Below are 19,872 nucleotides of genomic sequence, written 5' to 3'. Positions count from 1 at the left end.
GAATATTTTTAACTTCCCGCTAAGAAAATTTTCACGAAGATTTTCAAAAATCGGGAAGTTATTGTTTTCACCCCGTCTTGCAAAATCCGAGTTTTCATCAGATCTCGACGTTTGAAAATCACAGAAAGCTTCCCTGACTATCCCCGCGAGGTTGTCACTATCTATGTATGTATGTATGTATGTATGTATATATATATATATATATTAGGGTAGTCGTTAAAAATTAAATTCTTTCAGACGCCCAAAAAAATCCTTCCTTTTGACGAAAAACTACGGGAAAAATTTTGCTTTTTGATTTTTAACAAAAATAACACGTGCCGGCGGCCAATTTAAGTTCATTTTTCGATAAAATTATAGTTTTTTAGAATATTTGTTATATTATTTAAATTTTGATAAAAAATCATGAAAATATGCTTATAGGAAATCAAATTCTCTACAAAAGAGTTTCTTTTGTTTTTAGATGAAGTTCATATCCATCGAGATAATCTCATTGGTAAACTTATTAACTTTATTAAATCATTTATTTTAGCACTAAAAACTTTATTTTTCTTGAAATATGAACAATTTAGTAAATTTTATATACAATTATTCATTTATAGAGCTTAAGTTAATGACTACCAAGTTATATTCGATATTATCTATCCATTTTCAAAAAAAAAAAGTTCAAATTTACATCTTATAGACTGATTTATTAATTCCAAGGTTTAAGTAAGCTTTCTTTTGTATTTTTTATGTTTCGAGCTCTGTAATCATCCAAAATTTGAATCACAAACTGCTTCTGATTTTCATCTTTCGTAAACAAATCATTGTATTCTTGCATTAATTTCACACCGCGTTCAGCAACATCGTTCACAACAGATAAATTATTTACAGCGTTCAAACAGATCTGATAATTTATATTTTCTTGCCAGTTATCACAATCATCTTTCAGCCAATTAGTATCCAAACCCAGTTTAAGAAGAAATTAATTGATGAATGATCAACGAACTGTTCTAATCCATGGTCGAATAATTTTGGTACATCTTTTTCAGCTATTACTATTTTTCTTTTGAATTACAGATTTGACTGTCATCTGAAGAATCATAATCGTTATTATCGAATAATTTTTGAACCATTTTTTTTTTTCGTTTCTTCATCAACACTGTCATCGAATAGTGCAAATAAACAGTTTTCTGGAGTGAGATATCATAAATGTTTCAAAATTTTTTTCAAAGCAGCAGATGATAGTTTTTTGTCAATTGATTGGAAGTTGTAAATCGATTGTATCAATTGAAAATCACAATTGGGAGCTTTGATTGATGATGATGCCATAAACCATATCTTCACATATATTTTTACAATAAAAACACAAATCATACCAAGACTTTTTTGTTCATTCGAAGTCAGCTTAACCGTAGATTGCAAAAGAAAAATTTTGAGAGAGTAAATTGCCTTGGCCATCCACCTTGCTTGATGCATAGCTCCAGGAACACGAAACACAACATTATCGGGTACTACTCCAATGAATATCAATGTCAACTTTAATAATTCTAAATAATCGTCTCTGTCGTGATTCAAAGTCAATTGTGTTTCTGCAAATTCACGGATGTCGAGAATATCATTTTCGAGAATATTACAGATTATCGGATCGTTTATTCCAGATTCAGATTTTGTAAGGTCCAATGCATCCCATTCTTTCCTGAACCTTACAAATAAAGGCACATTCGGTCCAGAAGAATTGAAAATTTGACAATCGAATACAGCTTTCAGTACAACTTCCAATATATGGTGTCGACATGGTAATAGAAGAAGATCTCGTTCCAATGCTTGTTCAATCAACACTGCTGCACCGTTAAATTGTCCTGTATTTGAAGCTGTAATATCACAGCACAAACCAACTACGAATTCACTAATCCCGTATTCTTGCAGAGCATCAAAAACTGCATCAGCCATTGCGCGACCGGTGGAATTTTCGAGTTTGGGTATCGATAGTATTTTAGTTTCTTTTTCTGCAGAAATTATAATGGGAAGACGCTATATGAAGTTTCTACCAGTGATGTCAGGTAAATGTTTGCCGTCCCAGTGGATAATTAATCTACTGAGTTCTGTATTTTTAAATCTATGTTGAATTTCCGCGGCTCTGTCCTCTCGAAACTTTTCACGCTTCTGTTTTATTGAAGTTCTATTAACAATGTATTGGCTAGCATCCATCTCAACAGCTTCAAGAAAACTAATCAATAAACCCGTCGCATTCCGATCGCTGATTTTACATTTATCCAACATTGTGCATAGTTTTGGAGTAAAAATATCGATTGTTCCTCGAGGTTTTTTCGATGGTGGTGATTCATTTAATTCCAATACAAAACTGGGATCTCTCTGAAGGCTTCGTTGACTGAAAGAGTTTGTTTCTGATGACTCAATTTGTGAACTAGGTTCAAAACTTTCTAAAAAAAAATGAAAAAAAAAGTTATAATTTCAAAATATAAACCATAGAATACAGAAATTGTTTCAATATTTACCGGAAATTGGATCTTCAACCTCATCGATGTATCCAACACGACAAGGCTTACGTTGATTTAATAAAAAATTTTTAATCTTAACATCGATCATATTTAAAGCATCATTATGCGCAATGTCAAATAAGTTTTTAAGAGATGATGAAAAAGCTTCCTCTTTATTTGTTTGGGTGATTCCTTTTACTGAAGAACTTTTTTGCAAACTGCGCCAATCATTATATAATTGTTCAATTTTTGCAATACATCGACATTTTTGCTGAGTTGGTATTTTCACTTTTTGCCAAAAAGTTATCAATTCATCATAAACTAAATATTTACTATCACGTAAATTATGGTTTAATACTCGAAGATTATGAAATAAAAATTGTAGAACTTGTAAATTGGATGGTAATTGATTTCCATCGATCTGAGAATGAGTATCCCCAATTAAAAATATATTTTCTTTTTCGTCTTGCATTGCCATGTTAATTTTAAAGAAAGATGAATAATACTTATTTCACAGAAAAAAAAATTAAAATTTGATAATTAATTTTCGTAACAGAGTATCAGTGGATTCTGATTAAATTCTTGGGCTTTACTTTCATGTATAACCTTACAAATGCAAATGAATCTTACACTGTAGCAATTACATTTGACACTGTTTCTCTTGCGATCGATACAATCAAATATTTCAATGTCTCAATACAAATAAAAAACTAAACTTGGAGCACAGAAATGAGTGACATGTGAACACATTAAAGTCAATATGTAAAGAGTACAGTAATAAAAAATTAAACGAATTAAACCAAACATGTTTGGGCAATGTCTACCATTCAATAGATTTTTAGAAGTGTCGATAATTTAGGAAAATATCGATATCGATTATAAATTCATTGTAGATAACTTACCGACAGAGATTTTATTTGAAAATCATTCAATTAAAAATCATTTACTTATGTCAAAATATCAAAAATATATATGTTATTCAAGATATTTTAATAGAAGTGTTCATATTTCAAGAAAAATAAAGTTTTTAGTGCTAAAATAAATGATTTAATAAAGTTAATAAGTTTACTAATGAGATTATCTCGATGGATACGAACTTCATCTAAAAACAAAAGAAACCCTTTTGTATAGAATTTGATTTCCTATAAGCATATTTTCATGATTTTTTATCAAAATTTAAATAATGTAACAAACATTCCGAAAAACTATAAAATTATCGAAAAATGAACTTAAATTGGCCGCCGGCACGTGTTATTTTTGTTAAAAATCAAAAAGCAAAATTTTTCCCGTAGTTTTTCGTCAAAAGGAAGGATTTTTTTGGGCGTCTGAAAGAATTTAATTTTTAACGACCACCCTAATATATATATGTGTGTGTGTGTATTTTTTTTTTCTTTTTAGAGGGGGGAATCCTTTTTGCGAATTCCAGGCATAGCTGTTTCGCCTGGATATGTGAAGACTCGACGCAGCGTCATGCTAAAACTCGACGCTAACGCCCCTACTCACTAAACCCTAAACCCCTTTTCTTCTTTCCTCTAATCCCTCATGGGAACCGCCGTCAGGCATTACTTCGTGAGGGGAGGAACTAGCTACTGCTCTTCCTTCTGGTGGCTAAAGTGTTAACTACCTTCCTTCTATCTTCTGATATTTGCTCTTCTTCTTTCGGTGGAACGCAAGTCTTTGAGGACTTCTGTTGCAAACGTGTTGGTAGCATTACAGGCAGCTTTTGATGACATCATTGCTTCCACTACTGAATCTGGTTGCATACTCTGGTTCAGGATCCTCTCCAACTCTTCACGCTGTGGATCGAAACAAGGACATACAAAGAAGACGTGCTCCGCATCTTCAGCAACTCCAGGGCAGGACGGGCATTCCGAAGAGTCATCGTGCTTAAAGCGGTGTAGATACTCTCGAAAACACCCGTATCCCGACAACATCTGCATAAGATAGTAATTGACCTCGCCGTGATTCCGGTTAAGCCAAATGTCGATCCGAGGTATGAGGCGGTGCGTCTACCTACCCTTCTCTGCAGCATCCCATTGTAGTTGCCATCGGCCTATGCTATTCTGCCGTTCTTCAATTCTAAGTTCTTCAGGGCTCAGTGCAGTTGACCTTTTTCGTTGGTAAAGGGCTCGTCTTTCCTCTGCTAGAACTCGAAGAGGTAGGGTCTTCTGATATAGTGCGGAAGGCACTAGCTATTTGTAGGGCACTCAGTCGATATACTGGTCCAGCTTATCTCCATGATTCTTGGGTTTCCAGTGCATCAGCCCAAATGGATATTCCGTAAATGAGCACTGATGTGACTACTGATGACAATAGTAGCCTCCTGCTCTGCATTGGGCCTCCGATGTTAGGCATCAGCCGTGCGAGACTAGCCCTCACTATTGACGCTTTGGCACTGACGTGTTCCACCTGCTGCTTGAAGTTGAGTCAGGCATTTGACATGTTAATCAATAAAAATATTAATGAAAATTTACTTCTTTCTTTATATTTAATTTTTTGGAGCAAGAGAAAAATTTTCTCACGACGAAAAAATTTACTTCTATCAAGAAATAAAGTTTTTTGAGCAAGAGGCTGAATTTTCTCAAAACAAGAAGATTTTCTTGACTTAAATAAATTTTCTTAGATCAAGATACGTATTTCTTAAAGTTTGTAAAAATAATTCGATAAATTTTAACACCTACAACAGTTAGATATGTTTTACTTCAAAGTTTCTTCTGTTAAGTTTTGCCACGTTTTGACACGACTTAAAAAAAACCCAACGATTGTCTATAAAAATATATCAAATGAAGAAAAAAACACGTGTAAAAATTATCTAACAACAAGTTATTACTTTTTTCAGCACTGTCACTTTTTAAAAATTATTTAATTATTGAAATATATTGAGGAAAATATAATTTAAGGATTTTGTAAAACTTAATTGTTGATTAACTGGATAAATTAACAGTATGATATCATATTTTAGTAATTTTTTATAACCTCCTACTTTCTAAAATGACACTTGATTACAATCGGATATAGTTTTAATAAAATAGAACAAAATTTGAAGAATAAATTAATTTCTCAAAAACTGAAATGAAATAATTATTCTCAAATAATCAAAAAAAAAATATTCTTGTAATTAATGACCAATCAAAAATAATATCGATACTGCCATTCTAATACGTCGTATCCCACAAAATTTGACAAATTGACTTTTTTTGAAAAATGGAATCATAACAATATTACGCAAGTCATATTAAAATTTTAAAGGTCAAATAGTTTAATAACTAATTTTAAATCAATATTTTCATCTGTCGAATCCCATTTAATCAATGTTAAAAATAAATCGATTTTACCGTCTGCTGTAAAATTTTCTAAATGTGGGATACGACGTATTAGAATGGCAGTATCGATATATTTCTAATTATCAAGTTAATTAATTACTTTTTTCTTGTATATAGCCCACAAACTGCTTCGTGCATTGGCACACGTCACATTAGTTAGTATTAAATTATTAGAAGTAAAATGAGCTGACAATTTATTTGAACGTTTACTTAATACTCAAAATTAAAAAAAAAATTTTACATTTATTTATTTAAATTACTTAATAATTACACAAAGGAATTTTTGGTAACTAAAATAACAATCATTTATTAGGTATTACAAGAAATTTTTATTTCGAAAAACATTCAATTTTTTTATTTAAAATTTATTTACGTTCATTGTAAGTTGAAAATTATTCTTTGTAAAAATCTTTTTTTTTGGAAATGAATATTTATGAATCGAATTTATAAGGTTTGCGGCATTTTCCATGAGAAAACCTTTCGCCAATGGGACATATATGATCATCACGATTACACTGCTGAAAGAGCAAATTATATTTCAGCTTCAATTTGTAATAAATATAAGACAATTTTTTATATAAATTCTCTACGTACTCCTTGAACTGTATTACTGGCAATAAAAATTGCAGCGATAATTAGTAAGACAGTAAAAAAAATTTTCGTTGACATCGTTGAAATATTCACTGTAATTTATAATTCAAAAAATTACAACAAAATTTTCTACATTATCCCGTGTAAAAAAAATTCGTCTTAAAATTGTCGTTCGTTTAAGATCTTAAACGTGACACAAACCAAGACTATTTTAAGACTCTTTTAAGACGCCAAAAAAAAAAAAAAATCCGAGAGCAGATTTTTGAAAATTTGCTTTTCGAATTTTTTGTGAAAATTAATTTTTAGACGATTTTACGACTTTCTAACCGCAATATTTTTGAGTAAGATGTTTTTAAATTGAATTTAAAATTATTATCTGACAATTTTAAGACTTTTTTAAGACGTTCTGTTTTAATGTTCCAGGGCTCTGTTGCTGTTTGCTCATTTCAAAATAATCTCTAAATCTTTTTTTAAGATTTTTTTAAGACTAATTTAAAAATTATTTTAAGACTTAAATCTTAAAATAGTCTTAAAATCGTCTTGAAAAAATCTTAAAATAGTCTTAAAAAAATTATTAAAAAATTTTTAAGCTATTTTGAGATGATATCACAGTGACAGCTCCAGAAAATTATTATGGAACGTCTTTAAATTGTCTTAAAATTATCTTAAATTAGTCTTAAAAAAATCTTAAAAAAAAATTTAGACTATTTTAAGATGGGCTAACAGCGACAGAGCCCCGGAACATTAAAACGGAACGTCTTAAAAAAGTCTTAAAATTGTCAGATAATAATTTTAAATTCAATTTAAAAACATCTTACTCAAAAATATTGCGGTTAGAAAGTCGTAAAATCGTCTAAAAATTAATTTTCACAACAAATTCGAAAACCAAATTTTCAAAAATCTGCTCTCGGAATTTTTTTTTTTTTGGCGTCTTAAAATAGTCTTGGTTTGTGTCACGTTTAAGATCTTAAACGAACGACAATTTTAAGACAATTTTAAGACGATTTTTTTTTACACGGGATTACTCACGGAGTTCTTATAAATTTTCAGATAGTTTGATAAATTATAAACTAAAGTTTGTAAGATTAATTTGACAAATTCTAATACTTACAACAGTTTCATATGTTTTACTTCAAAGTTTCTTCTGTTATGCTTTGCTACATTTTGACACGACTTAAATAATACTCAACTACTGTCTATAAAAATTTATCAAATGTATAAAAAAAAAACGTGTAAAAATTATCTAACAAGTTATTACTTCATTCAGGTCTACCATTTTTTGAAATTATTTATTTATTTAAATAAATTGAGAAAAATATAATTTAAGGATTTTGTAAAACTTAATCGTTGATTAACTGGATAAATTAACAGTATTTTATCATATTTTAGTAATTTTTGATAACCTCCTATTTTCTAAAACGAGACTTGATTACATTCACATATAATTTCTATAAAACGGAACGCAATTTCAAGAATAATGTTATTTCTCAAAAATTAAAATGAAATAACTATTCTCGAATAATCAGAAAAATAATATTCCTATAATTAATTACTGACCAAAAATAATATATTTCTGATTATCAAGTTAATTAATTACTTTTTTTTCGTATTTAGCCTACGAACTGCTATGTGCGTTGACACACGTGTCATTATAATTTGTATCGAATTGTTATTAGTTATTAGAATTAAAATGAGCTGACAATTCATCTAAACGTTTATTATATAATCAAAATTACAAATTAAAATTTTAACGTTTATTTCTTTAAACTAATCAATAGTTATAAAATGTAATTTTTGGTAAATAACAACACAATCATTATTTAGAAATTAACAGAGATTTTCATCAAAAAAACATTCAGTATTTTTATTTAAAATTTATTTCGTTCATTGTGAGTTAAAAAATTATTTTGTGTGAAAAATTCTGCTTTAAGAATTTTTGCTTTAAATTCTGCAGTAAAAAAAATTTCCGTTGACATCGTTGAAATATTCCCTGTAATTTTTAATTTAAAAAATTACAAACAAATTTTCTCTATTACTACTGACAAAGTTCTTCTAAAATTTCAGATAATTTAAAGAATTATAAACTAAAGTTTGTAAGAATAATTCGATAAATTTTAATACCTACAACAGTTAGATATGTTTTACTTCAAAGTTTCTTCTGTTATGCTTTGCTACATTTTGACACGACTTTAATAATACTCAACTACTGTTTATAAAAATTTATCAAATGTATAAAAAAACGTCTTTGAGATTTTTTTTGTCGAATGAAAATTCATCCTTATTTTATTTATTTTAAAAACTCCGAACGCGGATGTTTTTCGGAGTGAAATGCGAAATCACTCCGAAATCACTCTGAAATCTCTCCGCAAATAAAAACTCCGGATTCACTCCCTACGCGGAATGATTAATTATTTCACTCCGGAACTCCGAATGATGGGAGTGAAATTCACTCCGGATTTTTTGCAGTGAAAGAGTCCAATGGTAATCCATTGCAGCGATGGGCTAAGTCGATCAAAGGTGTTCGTTGATATCGATATATCAATATCTCGAACTCAGAAGACTAATGAAGTAAATTTTTCGTCTTTTAAGTCAAAACTCGAACACGAAATTTTTAATCGCACGCTGCATGCAAGGTACTATTGTTTTGTTATTTAGTACTTTGTTTCTATTTAACGCGTCCCGCATGAAAAAGCTATATATCCTTCATCATGTACAAAAAATTATATTTTACATATATAAAAATATATGTGATTATATAAGGACCCATATGCAAAATTTTGCCGTTTCATATATACAATAATGATATATGTAGTATTATATATTGATAATATACTCATAACATATATTTCAATTATATTTTCAACTATATATGATTAAATATATCGTTTATATTATAATCAACACTATATTATAAATAGTATAAGAACAATGTATTTTTCAGTATAATTTAAAATATACTTTAAATTATATGTTCAATATAATTTTAATATTGGTATTGGTACCAAAATTACACACTGATAGAAGGATTTCTTAACATTTAAGAAGATTTCTTTGTATTCAAGAAATATTTCTTAAATACTAAGAAATATATATATTTTTTAAACACTACGAAATATTTCTTAAATATTAAGAAATATTTTTTAAATACTAAAAAATGATGTTTAAGAAATGATTTCTTAAATACAAAGAAATCTTCTTAAATACTAAGAAATCCTTCTATCAGTGCAATAGAATGCTGAGGCCAAATAATTCTCTGAAAAAAAGTTATAAAAAAAAAGAAAATATTTCGTGATGTGTTACTAATTTAGTGAAATTCAGATTTGCTTCGACCGTAAACTCGATTTATCAAGTTGCTCTTAAAACTTAAGATATACGACAAACTGTTCATTTTTTTTTTTTTTTTTTTATTAATCTTTCCGTTTTGACCTATTTCGACATATCATAAATATCTGGTAATACGTATGGTATTTTATAAAAAAATAATATATATTGCCATATGATTGAAATTTTATAAATGAAAGTATACAGTAATAATCTATCTCAACATATATTTTACGAAAAATATATTTATCTATTATATAGTTTTCTATATGAGTAATTTTTATATAATAATAGTATATTTTATAACATATACTAAGTAATATACGGCACTAATATATTTGAACTTATATTAAATCAAATATATCTTCATCATATTAACAAAACATTTATTATTTCATATATATAATTTTGCCGCTATATATGATCACATATTCCCCATATAACTTTTCATACATGTTCAGCCATATATAGTTTTTTCATGCGGGGTTCTACGGAAGAAAAATAATCGTTGCTCTCTATCTTTTAATCAATGTCTCATAGTTTATTATCATGTATATTAGCAATAGGTAGCTTTTATTTAATTCTAATTAGCATCTAGTCATAGATAAGTTGAAAGTTTTTAATCTATAAGTAGAAATAGAAATGTATGCTTGTGAAATGAATATGTAAAACTTTTGTTAAATGTGTAATAAAATAAAGGATTTAATATGCAACTTTTTTTATTGTCATTTCTTTGAATAATATTTATGCTACTAAAAATTTATCTCAATGCAGAATAAATACCTATAGAGTGTTCAAATCAAATCTCAAATCGTTTTGACTCATTTTAAATTCCTTTTTCTAATCAGAAATTTACATGTTAATTTTTCCTTAAGAGGAGAAATTGAAAAGTATTTAAAATATTCAAAAGTAATGAAAAGGATTCAAATGATGTTATTTCCTACACAGAAAAAAAATCTTCTTGAATCAAGTATATAATTTTGAAGAACTTGATATTCTTGTTTTGAGTAGAAAAATTCTTGATTTAAGGAAATTTTACTTGATTCAAGAATTTTCCATCTTGATTCAAGACAATTACCCTCTTCAAAATTATTTTCTTGCTTCAAGAATTTTTCTCTTGAATCAAATAAATTTTTTTTCAGTGTATGCTCTTAAATTGATTTTTTTAATCAGGGAAATGTTATTTAACAAGAAGTCATTATTATGCGTTAAAATATTTATTTTATTACATTGATATTACATTATATATACATTATATATAATATTGAGGAAATAAAAAATCAGTATTAATTAAATCTTCGAATCTTTGAACGATAACAGCACTTTCAGGACGTTTAATTTTTGATCCAAACTTCACATCTTGTAGAAATCCGATCTTGTCTACATTAGTGAGGTCGGGCTGTGCTTGATCAGTTTTAACTAAAGAGTATTCTGTATACTCTCTTATATCATTAAAGGCTCCACTTTCATAATTTGACAGATCGTTAGGATACAATTCATACATTAAGTTCACGGATTTTTCCCGAAGTAAGACATCATACAGACCTCCTCTAGATTCGTTATCGATCACCAGTATACTAGTTCCTGAATATTGATTGATTTTACATATACCATCATATACATTGTTGAACGTAGTGAGTTGATATCCCGCTAATTCATGAACTTGCAAGTGGCCTTGATATGTATTATTAACTAAAAGTACATTATCTCCAACTATGTAATGATTTTGTTGTGGTCCTCGGAATTCATTATTAATCATTACTATTCTTTTTCCAGTTATGTTATAAGCATAATTATAACCGGGAAAATGATTGTTTTTCAAAATAATTACCCACGCTTTTATAATACAAGGGTTGTCCGCGGCCTCAATGGTAAAATTACTTAGTTGAATGATATCTTCCGCCAATGTATATTTATGCAAGTCAGAGCAGTTGAGATATCGAATGATTTGACGTTGAGGCGGCTTCGGTGCATTTTCGTTGTTAACTATAGGATTACCCGCTGAATAAATGGAAAAAAATTCAAATATTAGTTATATTCCTAATAAAACGATAAAAGAAATTTTATTTTTGATTGCTAATACAACGAAAAGAAATAAAATGCAATTTGCTGAATATGAGGTCAGTTTGGCGGAAAAAAATATTATAAATTCAAAATAAGTTAATTAAGTTTAAGAAAAAAAATGAAGAAAGAAGTTCATTGCACGCCTTATAAGCGAAGCGAATGAAATAGTGCTCTACTCTCGCCTTACAAAAATCAAATAAGAACTAAAATTGTCTCTACTTATTTTCTATCGCATTTGTAGAACAATATTTACACATTAATGTCACAGAAAAACAGTACTTTCAACACTTATGACATTTTTAAAAGACATTTTGCTAATTCAATGTAGTTTAATTATAATTAGCAATAAACTAGATTCCACTTATCGTTTGTATATTTATATATATATATATAAGTAAGGTTCGCTTACAACATATAATTTAGCAGTCTTATTTATTTCAAAAATGAAATTATTACGAAATAAAATTATTTATAGTTTAGATTTTTTAGTACTCTGAAAAACTTTTTTTATATAACTCCAAACATTGAATTTTTGGATTTCAATAATTTAAGAAAATGAAGAATTGTCAACAAAAAATTTATCAAATTTCTATTAACAGTTTCATGAATCCACCACATAAAACAAAAATAAAAAAAAAAAACAAAATTATTTTATTTATGAGTGAATTTTTCGGTTGTTATATTTCAAAATATGTAAAATCTAATTTTTAACATAAATATTAATATTACGCTGTCCAGGCTTTAAATTAAATAATTTTAAGAATCTGCAAGTTTTGTGAATTTCGAGGTTTAAAATTGGCTGATTTAACGAGTTACCAAGTTTAGAAATGGCCGATTTTAGCGATTTCTAAATTTTAAATCAGCTAAATTCAAGTTGTCAGGTTTTAAATTTTCAATATTTAGCGATCGTCATATTTTAAAATTCGTGATTTTAAATATTCTCAGTTATAATGTAACGTTGTTTTAGATGTTCAAACTTTTAGTTTATCTTTTTTTTAATTGGGAATATTTTTAATAATTCTTTTTTTTTTAATCCGATATTATTGGATTAATGACGTTTTATTAATGCTTTTTTTTAACTGTTCATTTTTTAAAAATGAATTCATTTATAAATTTTATTATTTACAGTTGGCTGTCATCTTATTTGTCACATTTTAGTACAGGTATAATTTGCTTTTGACTTTATTTATATTTTTAAAATTTTTATAATATCATTTTTTATGGTTTGCTTATTTTACAAATTGGAAAATTTCATATTTTCCAATTTTAGAGTTTAGAAACGGCCAAATTTATTGATGGCCATAAATCCTTAAACTTAGAAACTGACACAAATTAATGTCCAAGATTGTATAATCTTTGATAATGAGTTATATTACTGGCTTTTAAAGACAAAATAGACAGAATATATTTCTGTTAACAAATGCAACAAGAGGAAAAAATCAAAATAAAAGTTTCGAAATATTTTTTAAAGACAATTATTACTTACATGCATACTCGACGAGCGTAAGGAACACAACAATAACTACTGTTTTCCCGAACATTTTCCCGATGCTTCTAAAACTGGAATGCGCTCCCCGCCCTAGTGGATCGGCTTTTATATGATTTATTATCAGTATATACGTACGTCACTTAAAGGTTAATCAATTGTTAATTATGTGCTCAAATGTTCAATCACAATCGATAATGACTTTTGACCTAGAATTGCGAGTGGTTAATAATCACTGATGGGCTTAGCCCAAAAAATATTTTGCATGACTCATGACACGAGGCATCAGAGTATGCTTACAATCGAAATATTTTGTAATATTATAAATATTATAAATTTTATATTCCCCTCTTGACAACTAATAAATAAAGATACTATTTTAAAAAATATTTTTCGACGATAGACACTTTTAATGTTCGTTGAAGGGAAGAAGAAATTATCTTCGAAATTACAGATGGTTGATCCTTGCACAAAAATGTCTTGCAATCTTATCATTGGGTCTAAGGAATACGAAGCATTACGGGCAATGCTCGTTTCAATCATAAATAATATTACAATATTAATTCAATCACATATAATTTCGATAAAACGGAACGCAATTTCAAGAATAATGTTATTTCTCAAAAATTAAAATGAAATAACTATTCTCGAATAATCAGAAAAATAATATTCCTATAATTAATTACTGACCAAAAATAATATATTTCTGATTATCAAGTTAATTAATTACTTTTTTTTCGTATTTAGCCTACGAACTGCTATGTGCGTTGACACACGTGTCATTATAATTTGTATCGAATTGTTATTAGTTATTAGAATTAAAATGAGCTGACAATTCATCTAAACGTTTATTATATAATCAAAATTACAAATTAAAATTTTAACGTTTATTTCTTTAAACTAATCAATAGTTATAAAATGTAATTTTTGGTAAATAACAACACAATCATTATTTAAAAATTAACAGAGATTTTCATCAAAAAAACATTCAGTATTTTTATTTAAAATTTATTTCGTTCATTGTGAGCTAAAAAATTATTTTGTGTGAAAAATTATGCTTTAAGAATTTTTGCTTTAAATTCTGCAGTAAAAAAAATTTCCGTTGTCATCGTTGAAATATTCCCTGTAATTTTTAATTTAAAAAATTACAAACAAATTTTCTCTATTACTACTGACAAAGTACTTCTAAAATTTCAGATAATTTAAAGAATTATGAACTAAAGTTTTTAAGAATAATTCGATAAATTTTAATACCTACAACAGTTAAATATGTTTTACTTTAACGTTTCTTCGTCACGTTTCGCCACGTTTCGACACGACTTAAATAATACTCAACTACTGGCTATAAAAATTTATCAAATGTATAAAAAAAAACGTGCAAAAATGATCTAACAAGTTATTACTTCATTCAGGTCTACCATTTTTTGAAATTATTTATTTATTTAAATAAATTGAGGAAAATATAATTTAAGGATTTTGTAAAACTTAATCGTTGATTAACTGGATAAATTAACAGTATGATATCATATTTTAGTAATTTTGGATAACCTCCTATTTTCTAAAACGAGACTTGATTACAATCACATATAATTTCGATAAAACGGAACGCAATTTCAAGAATAATGTTATTTCTCAAAAATTAAAATGAAATAATTATTCTCGAATAATCAGAAAAATAATATTCCTATAATTAATTACTGACCAAAAATAATATATTTCTGATTATCAAGTTAATTAATTACTTTTTTTTCGTATTTAGCCTACGAACTGCTATGTGCGTTGACACACGTGTCATTATAGTTTGTATCGAATTGTTATTAGTTATTAGAATTAAAATGAGCTGACAATTCATCTAAACGTTTATTATATAATCAAAATTACAAATTAAAATTTTAACGTTTATTTCTTTAAACTAATCAATAGTTATAAAATGTAATTTTTGGTAAATAACAACACAATCATTATTTAAAAATTAACAGAGATTTTCATCAAAAAAACATTCAGTATTTTTATTTAAAATTTATTTCGTTCATTGTGAGCTAAAAAATTATTTTGTGTGAAAAATTCTGCTTTAAGAATTTTTGCTTTAAATTCTGCAGTAAAAAAAACTTCCGTTGTCATCGTTGAAATATTCCCTGTAATTTTTAATTTAAAAAATTACAAACAAATTTTCTCTATTACTACTGACAAAGTTCTTCTAAAATTTTAAATAATTTAAAGAATTATAAACTAAAGTTTGTAAGAATAATTCGATAAATTTTAATACCTACAACAGTTAGATATGTTTTACTTTAACGTTTCTTCGTCACGTTTCGACACGACTTAAATAATACTCAACTACTGTCTATAAAAATTTATCAAATGTAGCAAAAAAACGTATAAAAGTTATCTAACGACAAGTTATTACTTTTTTCAGGGCTAACATTTTTTGAAATTCTACTACTCTTTCTGGATTAAAATTCGTCCAGAAAGAGCGTACTTTCGGGTAGGAGAGCAAAAAAATTATATTTTAGCTCCAGTTTGTAATAAATGCAAAAGAATTAATTTCGATAAATTTTATACGTACTCCGTAAACTTCATTACTAGCAATCAAAATTGCGGCGATGATTAACATGATAATTATTTTTCCCCACATTTTTCGAGTTGAATAATTCTAAAATCAGTTAATTTTTACATTATTTTCTTTCCATTGAGAAATTTTCAAAAGATTTTAGAAAATTTTTATCACAAGATAAAACTATCACTAGCTCACTTTAACTCATAGTACTTTTGTAAACACAAATTTTCACTATTAATATGTTAACTAAATCCGTAAGAATATTTTTTCAAAATTTTAACATAATTTACAAGAAGCAATTTGTATAAATAAAAGTTTTTGTTTTTTTTTCTTTAGTGAATTCAACGAGATTATTGAGAATAAATATGATAAGCTAACATTTACTATAAACTGCATGATAAAAGTTCAATTTTTAACGATTAATTATTCTGAAACTTAGTCAATTTTTTTTCAAAATCAACTGAGGTAATGGAAGGACTTTTGAAAGAATGAGGACAAGCGAAGTGAGCATGTTATGCCTAGTTGTTATAAATTTAAAAATAAAATGTTCAACAGAATACTCAATTGCACAAAATAAGAAGTTCAAAATTTATTTTCATATAACCACGTTTCAGAATATTAAATTTTGTCATAAAATAGTAATAATATTAAAAATTGTACCTTTGTCAATGCTTTTCGTTGATTTATTTAATTTAAATTATTATTTACTGTGGACTTATGGTCACTTTATAATTAATTTACTGTACTTGTGGACGTGTTATTTTTTGAACTTTAAGAAAACTTTAGGACGATGTTAACGCTAAGATTTCTAGGACACAAGAAGTGAAAGTCCGTCGATAGAAGCCCTTATTAAGGGGGTATTCTAGTCTAGAATTTTGAAAAAAATGAAAAAAATTTTTTTTCATAATTCGATAGTTTAGATATTCAAAAATATCTCCCTGAAAGAATTTTTCAAAATTCAAATTATTTTCAAAGTTACAGCCGTTTTAGTGTCGGTGCTGGTTAATTTACTGATAAAGTAATCACTCAGTTGTCTGCGTACTACGGATTAGCTATCCGTCGTCATCCTGAATCCGTTGAAGATATGAAACGAGAAATATGGGCCACGTACTTGCATAAAATTTCAACTGATAAGAAGCCTCAGCACATGAATTGCCCTCCTGGACCAGACAGCTGGTGCAAGTGGCAGAAAGCAGCGGTCGAAGGAACTGAGGATGACTTTCACCATGAAAATCCACCTCTAACTGATAAGGTTTTAAAAGTTATGAAACCTATTTACGAATGCTTATCAGATGATTCTTTAGTAGAACGTTGCTTGGGCAGCGAAACTCAAAATAACAACGAGTCACTTAAATCTTTAATATGGACATTTGCACCTTAACATATCCATGCCGGGTCCCAGACAATTGAGATTGCTAATTGTTTAGCAGTTTGCATTTTCAATCAAGGCTTTTATCCTATTTTACAAATAATGAGTCTAATGGGAATAAAAATAGGTCTGGAATCCCATGGGTTTGCTGTTAGGCGCAACGCAGTAAGGATTGAACGGTCTGAGGTTCGAGCTTCAGATGCTTCAAAAGAGGAAAGAACTGCTCGTTATACAGAGAGAAATGCTGAAAACAGTCAATATGAAGTAGAGGAAGGCCCAATGTATGAAGCTGGGATGGCTGATTAAGAGAATGTAAGTTATACGTACTATTTGATCAGTTACGCTGCCTGAAACTGAACGTTAAACTTTAAACGCGTTTTTCTCGAAACTACTTTTTTCGATACGGTGATGCAGATATCTTAGGTTCTAATCAGCCGATTTACTTGAAATTTAGCATGAATATTCTTCAATTATCTCGCTTTCGCACTAACCAATAAAAATTGAAAATTTCAAATTTGTAATATTTTTAAAAAATTGGAGGAAGTTGAAAAATGAGTAAAAAAATCGACTTCTATTTTTAAACAGCCGCCATTTTGTGAAAAAAAAATTTTTTTTCAAGTTTTGTTGGTTTGTGCGACAATGACATTTGTACTGATCAATAATTTGGCATTGTTTTTTTTTCAGATGGATACAAAAAGAGAAATCCTTTTCACGAGGACACGGCCTTTTTTTTTTCTCTACTTCAAGGACTTATATCTTTTTGAAAATTTATTTTTTTTTTTTGAAATGTATTTTTTTGTATTCTTGAAATATCAATAAACAAATGATAAAAAATTGTATGGTAAAAATATTAACTGCTTCTTTTATATTAATTGCCAAAAAACGCTCGAAATTCAGACCTCTAGACTAGAATACCCCCTTAATGGTTTAGGTAATGTAACTTCGCAATAGTAGGGGGTACTGTGTTCAATTAGAGCCCAATTTTCCGGGGTCCTTACCCTCTCTTTTCTAAGAGCATCGAAAACGTTGTGGGGGTAGTACTAACATGTACTATTGCAAGGTACAGGTCAAATTCTCATACCTGTATATTAATATATGTATAAGCGTTACTAGGTTACTAACAGCTGATTTACAAGATTCAAATTAATTTTTGTATTTAATTATTTTTTTTTTAATTTTAAAAATTTCAACGATTAATGCCTCATATACTATTTATTTTTTAATTTTAGAAATTTTTATGGGTTTTTTATTTTAATTTATCGAATACGGACTACTACAGTTGTTGTGACTCAACTGGAGCGAAAGGAATTCCTTAAATTAAGAGCGGAACGTTGTGGAATTTTTGGGTTGTGGAAATCTTAACCTACGCGGCGAGGGTCAAATCTCGACCAAGATGGTTTCTAAGACCAGCTTGGGATTCGAACCCAAGTTTGACCGGTGAGTTCGTTCGAGTGCTTCATAGACCAATGTGGCTTAATATACATTGGCCACTCGGCTAACGTCCTCGATTAGTTATTATTATTTATGACCCAGATTTTACTTTTTGTATTTGAGTATTTTAGTTTATTTTTTATTAATTACTTAAAAATTAATAGAAACAATTATTGTTATTAGTGCGGCGATTATTATTTAATTATTGTATTTATTTAGTTAATAATTTTATATTATTGTTACCGAAGGTATGATTAAATTAAGAAATTAAGCGTGTGAGAAATTATTATGAAGCCGAGCGAATTAATTGTAAAAGAAATTAAAAGACTGGGCAAATTATTCTAAGTTCCGAACAAGATTTAGTATGGAAAATCAACGAATGGATATATAATGAAAGAAATTGCGATTAAAATAATAAAGAATTGTGAATTTGACGAAACGAATGGATAGAAAATGAAGGAAATTACGATTAAAATAATAAAGAATTGAGTTTCGAAAATAAAAACTTAGAATTTGGCGAGACGAATGGATAGAAAATGAAGGAAATTACAATTAAAATAATAAATAATTATTTTTGAATGCTAGTTCGAGGACACCGGATAGGTGTCTAAAACGACCCTTCCGGTTCGTTACAAGAGAGTTGGGGGAAAAATGATAAACGCCAAAATTTGGCTCGATAAGGAAGCAATTCTTTCTCGGGAGAATTACTCGGACGAATACTCTTCACCAAGTAATTCTAGAGGATGATACTCTACCTGGAGTCTGACCAAGGCCCAGGTAAGTATCGTGAACCGACCGGATGAAAGTGCTACTCCCCGTGCCGAAGCCTTCAGTTGAGGTACGGCAGGTGATCATAGTCGAGTAGGAGGGATCGAGCTGGAGGCTATCCTCTCGATCCTTGGGGACGGCGATTAGGAGGTCGAGGAAGTCGGCTAGATACCTCGACTTCGGGGACCTAGGTGGCAGCACCGCGGGAGAAGGGAGTTGGAGACTATCCTCTAGTTTCTCCGGGGGAATCCCGAGTAGGAAATTGACCCACTATCGCCGCGAACTGGATAACGCGATTTTTGGAAACCCCCAGACTGTCTTTGCGGATTATCTATAACTGTCTTTGCGGATTATCTACTTAGTGTACTTAGTTATTACTCTTCATAAATTTTAACATTCATTCCTGCTATCATCGGTCATCGGTTCTCGCTTCATTTGTGACGTTCAACAATATTATGAATGATGCAGCATATACTCACTAC

This window comes from Cotesia glomerata, linkage group LG4 (genome assembly GCF_020080835.1).
Source record: "Cotesia glomerata isolate CgM1 linkage group LG4, MPM_Cglom_v2.3, whole genome shotgun sequence".
Lineage (NCBI taxonomy): Eukaryota > Metazoa > Arthropoda > Insecta > Hymenoptera > Braconidae > Cotesia > Cotesia glomerata.
This window is presented reverse-complemented; position numbering follows the sequence as displayed.